Source organism: Peromyscus maniculatus, chromosome 23 (assembly GCF_049852395.1).
Source record: "Peromyscus maniculatus bairdii isolate BWxNUB_F1_BW_parent chromosome 23, HU_Pman_BW_mat_3.1, whole genome shotgun sequence".
Lineage (NCBI taxonomy): Eukaryota > Metazoa > Chordata > Mammalia > Rodentia > Cricetidae > Peromyscus > Peromyscus maniculatus.
This window is the reverse complement of record NC_134874.1, coordinates 39,119,186-39,129,299: the sequence shown is the minus strand read 5'-3', so window position 1 is coordinate 39,129,299 and position 10,114 is coordinate 39,119,186.

Below are 10,114 nucleotides of genomic sequence, written 5' to 3'. Positions count from 1 at the left end.
CAAATCGAACCTTTATCAATTTTGATGGTACCCACAACTTATCTTCTCTTGTAGAAACAAAAGCAAAACCTCGTCCCCAACATAATACATACCCTGGTTTCCATTCTGAGGTCAGCACATCCTTAAAGTATATAGGCTGATTTAATTCTGTAGTTTTTTCTATTATTCAATGTCTCTCTGCAGCTGTTGTTCCTTTCTCATTGGCATTGAGAAAATTCAAAGTTAATAGAGCATTATGCAGTCTATTTCTGGGGAGTTTTGTTACCCATTTCTGTTTATTTAGCATATCCTTTAGAGTTCTGTTTGATCTTTCTATAACTGCTTGACCTGTAGGATTATGTGGTATACCTGTAATATGGGTTATATTGTAATAAGCAAAAAAACTGTTTCATTTTAACAGAGACATATGATGGAGCATTGTCAGTTTTGATTTGTGCAGGTATACCCATGATGGCCATAACTTCTAGCAAATGAGTGATTACAGAATCAGCTTTTTCAGAACTCAAAGTAGTTGCCCATTGAAATCCTGAATAAGTATCGATGGTGTGGTGTACATATTTCAGTTTTCCAAATTCTGCAAAGTGAAACACGTCCATCTGCCAGATTTCATTCCTCTGAGTACCCTTTGGGTTACATCCTGCTGGTAATAGCGTTTGATTGTAGAAGGAACAAGTAGGACATTTCTTTACTATTTCTTTGGCTTGTTGCCAGGTTATGGAAAAATCCTTTTTAAACCTTTACTATTGACATGATGTTTTTAATGAAATTCTGAGGCCTCCAGCACATTTCTTATATATAATTTATCAATCTCATCATTGCCTTGTGCTAGAGGACCTGGCAGACCAGTATGGGATCAGATATGAGTTATATATAAAGGATGACTCCTTTTCCTGATTGTATCTTGTAATTGAATAAATAGTGAAGTTAATTCTGAAGTATCAGGGATAAATTCTGCAGTCTCCATATGTAATACTGCTCTTTCAGCATACTGAGAATCAGTTGCTATGTTGAGAAGTTCTGAAAAATCCATTAATACCAACAGAATAGCATATAATTCTGATTTTTGAACTGAATTATAAGGACTTGGAACCACTTAACTTAAATTTTCTGATTTGTAACCTGCCTTTCCTTGTTTGTTGGCACCTGTATAAAATGTATGAACTCCAGATATGGAGTATTCCATTGTTGCAACAAGTCTCGACCCCACAGGTTCATAGCTATGTTAGCCACATATGGTTTTAATTTTCCTCTCTGTCCTTCTGGACCTATACATTCGAGCCATCTTGTACTCTGTTTCACTCGAGATAATGTCCCAATTCCTAACAGTTGAACGTTATCTCCTGAAGAGGCCAAGTTGGATGCCAAAATTCTGGTGCAATTATGGTAACATCCACACCTGTGTCTACCAGACCAGACAACAAAACACCATTTATTTTTATCGTTAATTTTGGTCTTTGTTCATTAATAGAAGTTTGCCAAAAAATTTTCTGTATGTTTTCTCCTAATTTGCTATTCTCTCTGTTTCATCATCCTGACCAGCATGATTTATTCCAATAGGCATTTGGGTATTTAATCGCTCTGAGCAGGGGTTTCCTCTACAGCTGCAGGAAAGGTTTGAACTGGATTTGCTATGGGGGCCTGCATGAGGCCCCGCTGGGAGTTCCCCAAACTGAGGCAATGATTTACCCTGTCTGTCCTTTGTTGATCTACATTCGTTGGTCCAGTGTTTTCCCTTACCACACCTTCTGCATACTCCAGAAGGAAGGGGCATTCTGTTGCCATTGTTCCTTGAAGAATAATTGTTTCTAAGAATGACCTGTTTACATTCCCTTTTCAAATGTCCTTGCTTTCCACATCCAAACATCTAACACTCCTCAAACCTTTTGAAATTGCTTCTCCTACCCACATATCATCATGCTCATGAGCCTCAACATTAACTGTGTCTCTAATCCAATCTTCCAAAGGTGCAGATCTTGGTTTAACAGCCTGATTATTCTTTTGCATGTTGCATTCGCATTCTCAAAGGCCAAAGATTCAATTATTGCCTTACTAGCTTCTGAATCCAAGACCATTCTCTTTACTGCTGAAGCCAGTCTTTGTAAAAAAAAAAAAAAATCTGTGAAAGATTCTTTTGGGCCTTGAATAACCTTTGTAAATGACTCAGGATTTTTTCCTGGTTCCTCAACTCTGCCCCATGCATTCAAGGCCGCCGTTTGACATAAAATTAGAGTTTGGACATCATATAAACATTGTGTTTGGCCGGGCGGTGGTGGCGCACGCCTTTAATCCCAGCACTCGGGAGGCAGAGGTAGGCGGATCTCTGTGAGTTCGAGGCCAGCCTGGGCTACCAAGTGAGTTCCAGGAAAGGCACAAAGCTACACAGAGAAACCCTGTCTCGAAAAACCAAAAAAAAAAAAAAAAAAAAAAAAAAAAAAAAAAAAAACCATTGTGTTTGTACTGAAGCATATTGGCCTTCTCCAATAAGCTGATCCTGGCAAACTTGTATTCCTTTATCCCTCCATTGTTTTTCTATGTTTTTAGCTTCATCCTTGAACCAAGTTAGAAATTGAAGCCTCTGGCTGGGTTCCAGAACAGCTTGTGCCAGCTCCTGCCAGTCCTGTGGTACAGTCCTATTATATGTTGACCAAGAGTTTAACATTTGCTTTACATATGGGGAATGCATGCCATAAGATACTATTGCCTCCTTAAACCTTTTTAAATCCAACATTTCAATTGGAGCCCAAATATTTTGTGTAGACATTTGATCAGGCAACTGCTGTATGGTTACAGGATAAATTAAGGGTGACTGTGTGAAAACAGGTTTTCTTTCTGTAACCTTATGATCAAAACTTGAAATAACTTCACTGTTAATTTCTTCTGTCTGAATTTTTACAGGTTTAACAAGTTTTTCTAAAGCTGTCATCCTGGCACTTAAATTGACTATCTTTTTAAATTGTAAAATGAGGATAAGCATAGGGATAAACTGCATAATTCCAATAATACTAATCTTCTCATATAGTTGTTCAACTGTCAGACTGCCTAAAATTTCAAACAAAACCCATTCTTCCAATGTACATATAAAGCCCATTTTTTAATGTGGAAGAAATTTCTCTTTTAAATAGTTTCCTTTAAAATATCTGATATGTTATGACTTACCAAATCTGCATAGAACAGTAGAAATCCGAGGGAATTGCAAAACAGCCACCTAGTGTCCTAGGTGTGAAGAGAGAGAGAGAGAGAGAGAGAGAGAGAGAGAGAGAGAGAGAGAGAAAGAAAGAAAGAAAGAAAGAAAGAAAGAAAGAAAGAAAGAAAGAAAGAAAGAAAGAAAGAAAGAAAGAAAGAAAGCATAGCTGGCTAAAGCTTAAATCCAGCCATGTGTTCCCTCTTGAGCCGAGTCAAGGCTTGGTTCTGGCTTCCAACCACGTGCGTTGGCTTTGCAGGCAGGAGCCCTGTTCGGCAGGGCAGGCCTGAGTTGTTTGTAGCACCAGCTTTAAGCAAGCAGCTCACGGTTGGTCTGGTCTGAGGCCAAGCAGACCTGGGCTGGGGCTAGGGAGCCAACTGCTTGGACTAGGGAGCCGACCCCAAGCGGTTTTTAATGGATTCTTGTCACATTGGGCGCCAGATGTAGATGTAACCAACCGTCTTATTAAAATAAGAAACGCAGAACTAATGTAAAAGAGAAAGCCGAGAGGTCAGAGCTCAGAGCTAAAATCTTACCTCCTGCAGTGCTCCTAGCTTCCCCAAAAAAGAGCTACTTCCTGTGTGTCTGTCTTTAAATAGTCTTTCTGTTCTGCCTTCTCATTGGCTGTAAACCCAAACACATGACTGCCTCATCACTGCCTGTAAGTATCGCCCTCCAGGTCTTAAAGGCATATGTCTCCAATGCTGGCTATATACCTGAACACACAGAGATCTACCTAGCTCTTCTACCAAGTGCTGGGATTAAAGGCGTGTGCCACCACCACCACGCTCTTGCTATGGCTCTAATAGCTCTGACTCCCAGGCAACTTTATTTATTAACGTACAATGAAAATCACATTTCAGTCCACATAAAATACCATCATACCCTTCCTCAAAGGTTCATGCATCATTGTGAAGGAGTGGAAAGATTGTAAGGGATATATGTGGTTTCTTACTACAAGGAAACCGTTTTCCCAATACATAGCAAAACATATGAGCATATGAACTCACATTAAGTGTGAAAGCATGAACAAGTCTAGTGAAACTACACAGGAGACAAATTTCTGCACTGAGATTGGAGGTGGCCAGGAAGACCTACCTCTACCTGAAGAGTCACTGGTATTTGAAATATGTATGGAAGACGTATGTATATATATTCTTCTAGAGCAATACTCTGGGTTACTCAATTGTGTTCCGATGTGATGCAATCCAAAAGTATATATGGATGGGACTAATTTTACTTGATGCTTGAAAACACAGCAGAATTTTCAAGATACACAGATAGGTGTTGTATCTAATATAACTCTTGGGGAGGGGAAGTAAATCTTCAGTACCTACTGAACACAATTCTCAAATAACTAATAGCTTGGCTCAAACCTGGTAGTCAAAGTTCCAGGCAGTTAGTGACAAAGATCCTGTAATTGGTAAGAAAATGAATCCAACTAAATGTATATCTTATGCTGTGCACAGTTAAAATATTTAGGTTCTTCTTGATTAAAAACAGCAACCGGGGCTGGAGAGATAGCTCAGCGGTTAAGAGCACTGACTGCTCTTCCAGAGGTCCTGAGTTCAATTCCCAGCACCCACATGGCAGCTCAAAACTGTCTGTAACTATAAGATCTGACACCCTGACCCAGACATACGAACAGGCAGAACACCAATGCACATGAAATACAAATAAATAAATAATAATAATAAAAAGCAACCTAGAACACTCAAAAATAAAAATATGCCAATTTCTTCAGAATGTGTTTGGCTGAAAATGCTGATCAAATACATCCCCAATAGAGACTGATCAAATACAGATACATTCCCAAGAATTATCACAAAGATACTACTGTAACTATGATGCAGGGCACCAGGCTTAAGTTTAATGATGGTAACAGGACATAACAGCATTTTAAAATGGTTCTGTGTTGCAGGAAGTAAAAAGGGTTACAAACATGCGGAGCTCAAAGTAGCTGGCATCAAGGAGTCAGAATTAACTGACAAGTACTCTAAGGCAAGACCAGAGACCTGTAGGAAGGAAGAGCATCTGACGGTATTGCATCTGGGATGCCATTTTCTGAGGAAGTCATATGCATGGTGTGGAACTGAACCCACACTCTGGTAATATATATTAGAGCAAGCAGACCTGATATTATAGGATGTTGCAGTGCAGACCAGATCATCTCAATACTACTCTTAGATATTGGTTCTCTAATTCTGACATTTGTGATACTCAGGTTCTGGTGATCTGTGGAAATGTAGGAATTTGAAGAGTTTTGAGCCTATTTGGTAAAATAGGGCATTATTCACAGACTTTCAAAGGTTTTACCTACCTCTGGCTCTGGCCTTCATTTTCAGATTCGTTGTCCTCTACTATGTGAAGAGTTAATATACCCAAATCCCACCACTTGGAGCTCACCTGCATCCTACTTATGTATCCTTTAATAATGATATCTTTTACAGGTCATCTTTTGCACAGAGAAGATAGAAGTAACTTGTGAAAATGATAAATAATTATTTGTTCATAAGTCAATGCAGTCCTAGCATATTTGAGCTGATATGTATGTTGGATTCAGTGAGATTATTGGAATACTTGAACTATAATGGTGCATATTAATGAAGTTCCTTACCTTAAAATATGGGTCTGATACTATAAATATCTTTGTTGTAGCTGATGTCTCTCACCATAGCAATTTTACTTTTTGCTATAAGAATAACTTTGAACATTGCTTTTTTATTTTTATTTTTTATTTATTTTTTAAATTACACTCATGATATTCATTACTGACACTCATGATATTAATCACATTTGTGGTATTCATAGATTACATTCGCAGTATTCATTCAATTTTATATATATATATATTAATTTTAAATGTCGAATGTCATTTCTTGAAGGGGATAGGAGGTCTTAAATCCAGGCTTACAGCACAATGGGAGGACCCCAGAGGGCAGAAGTTCGCTACTGATGTTTTACAATCTTGCATCTAAGTTGTTAATGCCCATTATTCAGCATACACAGACAAGGAACTTCCCTTAAGCATTCAGGAGGGTGGAACCTGGCAGGGAATTAGCATAGGGAGGATATCAAGGTCAAGGTCTGCAAGCAAGGCAATAGTTACCCAAAACGGGGGCCAGGGCCCTGCAGGTCCCCCTTTTATTTAAAAATGAGCTTCTGACTTAGGTTGCTTGGGACATCAGCAGGTCACCTGGTCACCTTACCCATCATGGAGACGCCTGCCCAGGCCACACAGATGCTCTGCCTTAGGTTGGTGAGTGCCCCCCAGGCATTACCATCTCTGAATACTCATTATCATACCGGCTCAATCGTGTGTGAGCTGCATAGTTACTTGTTGCCAAAGATCACAAAGTGCTGGGCTTGTAATCTGTGTGTTCAATACAGAAAAGACCAACAGAGGTCCTATCTCAACCACAGCCTGTAGGCTAAAGGCAACTGAGCCATTCCCTTCCTTAACGAGCCATACTGTACGTTGGAGTCCTTGTAAGATCATATCCCAAAAGCAACTGGGACTTGAGTTTATAAATTTGTAATTTTCAAAGCCAATTGAGATGTATATAACTACTGAATTAAATTTATCATGCCCAATAGAATGAAAGATTAACTGTGGTAGCTATTTTTGTTGCCAGGTTCTCCACTGTGCTAGCTGTAGTAAGCGATTATGAAATGGTAATCCCAGAAACAGTAGCAGTGGTGTGCGCCATTGCTATAACAGCCACAGCAGCAGCAGCAATGTCAAATTCTCTTCTGGATTGTGTGGACATCCACTGGCATGGATACAACTCCAGTAACATGAACCGCCAAACAGGCGTCCCTGTTCCAAGTTCTTGATTAAGGGCTTGTTTTCACTAGCTCTTTACTGGGTAATAGCTCAGTTTCTGGTCTTTATTGCAACTGTGTTTCGGTCGCCACCTGCTGGGCCTGCCTGCCTCCACACCAGGCCTGTCTGTCTCTGCTAGGCCTGTCTACCTCTGTGGGCTGCTGCTGGGCCTATCTACCTCTGCGGGCTGCTGTCGGGCCTGTCTGTCTCTGCCAGCTGCCGCCAAGCCTGTCTGTCTCTGCCGGCTGCTGCTGGGCCTACTTGCCTCTGTGGGCCACCGCCTGGCCTACCTGTCTCTGACAGCTGCCGCCGCCAGGCCTACCTGCCTCTGCCGGCTGCCACGGGCCTGTCTGTCTCTGCCAGCTGCCGCCAGGCCTACCTGTCTCTATGGGCCGCCGCCGCCGAGCCTGTCTCAAAATTGCTTATTTTTATAAATATTTATCAGAGCCACAAGTTATCTGAGGGAGATCATCTTCCCACGTTAGTTTTTCACCACCAGGCATTTACTAAATTTTGAAGCAATATCATAAGCTCATTTTTAAAGATAATCACCACTTTCCTTATGATCAGTTTTTCATTACTTCAGTTGCTTTAAAAAGAAAATTCCAATTTCTTCAATTAATGACTATAGAAACTTAAACCTCCTCAGGAAATGAAAGGAAAAATTAGTTTTATCCAGTGTTGTCTATCAGGATACATAAAACACACTGAATGGCAGGCCCCATGCTTAGCTGTAAATGGCAACACAAAATTAATTCAATGCGGAATTATGACATTTTCTGCTTGTTTGTTTGGTTTTTATACTAGATTATTTGGATATTTATTTATTTATTTATTTTACATGTCTGTGTGATTTTAATGAGAGGGAGAGAGAAAGTGTGTGTTCTTGGGCATGTAGGAAGGTGGACAAGATCTGGAAAGAATGGGGAAAAGCCGAGCTGTGGTGGCACACGCCTTTAATCCCAGCACTCGGGAGGCAGAGGCAGGTGGATCTCCGCGAGTTCGAGGCCAACCTGGTCTCCAAAGCGAGTTCCAGGAAAGGTGCAAAGCTACACAGAGAAACCCTGTCTCAAAAAAAAACAAAAAAAAAAGAATGGGGGGAAACTATGATAATAATATAGTGTGAGAAAAATCTATTTCCATAAATAAGATAATAAAAATATGAAATCAATGATGTCTTGAAAGTTTGGGGTAAATAATTCTCCATTTTTGCATAATTTAGCTTACTCATCATTTGTGTAGATAGATGTCTTCCAAATGTTTCATGTCTTTTTTATCTTTTCTCTTTATTAATATGAAATATCTATTTTTCTTACATGATATATCCTGATTACAGTTTCCTCACTCTCTTCTGCTCCATGATCCTCCCCATAACCCCTCCTCAAATCAACAGCCTTACTGATTCTCATTAGAAAACAACCTGGCCTCTAAGAAGTACTTATACATTATAATATAATCTAATAGTATATGAAAAGAAAACTAACACATCAGAATAGTACAATCCTAACACACAAGAGGAAAATTGCCCAAGATAGCACATAAGAAACAGATATAGACACTGAGACACATTTGTTCACACTCTTGGGAACCTCATAAAACCCACTAATTTAGAAGCCATAGTAAACACAAAAAATACATAATATAAAATAAAAGAGAAAAAATTAAAAGCCCTGACAGGCCAGTATGATTCTAAGAATCACCACATACACCACTGAGTTTCTTTTCTGTTGGCAATCTAGTGCTAGTTTTACAGCCTGTACTTAGAAGTAGTTTTTATTTCCCCAGTGAGATTCTCATAGAGAAAAACCAGACTTTCATTGGCAATTAGCTAGCAACTAGAAATTGATACTTTATTAGGAATAGAGGAATGTGTACACTTCCCCTTTTAGTTGAAGGACCTCATCTGAGACAGACAGGTACAGGCCCTATGGGTGCTGCTTTCATCTCTGTTAGATCATATGTGCATCTATCTTGTTGATGTCGATGGCTTTTTCTCTTGGTGTCCTGTATTCCTTCTGCCACCTACATTCTTTCTGCCTCATCTGACACAGTATTCCCCGTGCCCTGTAGAGAGGGATTAGAGGGAGGTACATAATTTATAGCTGAGAATTCCAATGTCCTTCACTCTCAGCATAATGTCTGACTGTGGAACTCTGTATTTTCTCTCATCTGCTGCAGGAGGAAGTCACTGTTATATATCAGAATGTCACTAGGAGTCATTTTATTGCTATATTTCTTTAGTAGAACTGTAGTACTTATAATTATCCTAGGTCCTTTTGATGTCTAACTTCAGTTGCATGGCCATGAAACAGTGTCAGGTTTCCAATTCATGGTGTGAATCTTAAGTCAAATCAGATACTGGTTGGTTGCTCCATGAACCTCTACAACACTACAGTACTACCATGTCTTACAAGCCGAACACCTGTATGTGAATGTGTGTGTGTATGTGTTTGTGAGTGTGTGTGTGTTGTGTGTGTATGTGTGTGTATGTGTTGTGTGTGTGTTGTGTGTGTTAAGTTTAACATGTATTCTACATACTTTAGATTCTTCTGTCATTTTTTGTTTTTATTTGTTTTGTTTTATTCCAGTTGAATGTTTTTCTTAGTTTGTTTTCAAAATGGAGGAAAAAAAGAGGTCATTAAGTGGGGTGAGTGGGCAATTAAGGATTATCTTGGGGGACAAACTATGATCACCACATATTGTACATGAAAATATATTTTTAAATGTTACCCTCATGAACCAATTCTCAAAGATAGAATCTGGTTTGTTTTCAACTTAAATATAGTGATTGACATAATTTATCCTCCATCTTCTTCTTGATAGTTTACATCGTGTAAACTATAAAGAGACCGGTTACTGATAAATGACAACAAGCAAGGCATGCAGCACATGATATCTTTCACATTTATACAAATATACATTAGACTAGAAATAAGAAGAGTCAGAAATGTTGTTCCCAAAGAATTATTTATCAGTTATGACATGTTGATAAAATGTAGAGGAATGGGTCCTAATAAATGTGCAGTAGTCACACAATACAGAGTTTTAGCTGAAAGAATATAGGGCAGTTTATCAAAAATGAAGAACTATGAATGGCTGAGTACAGA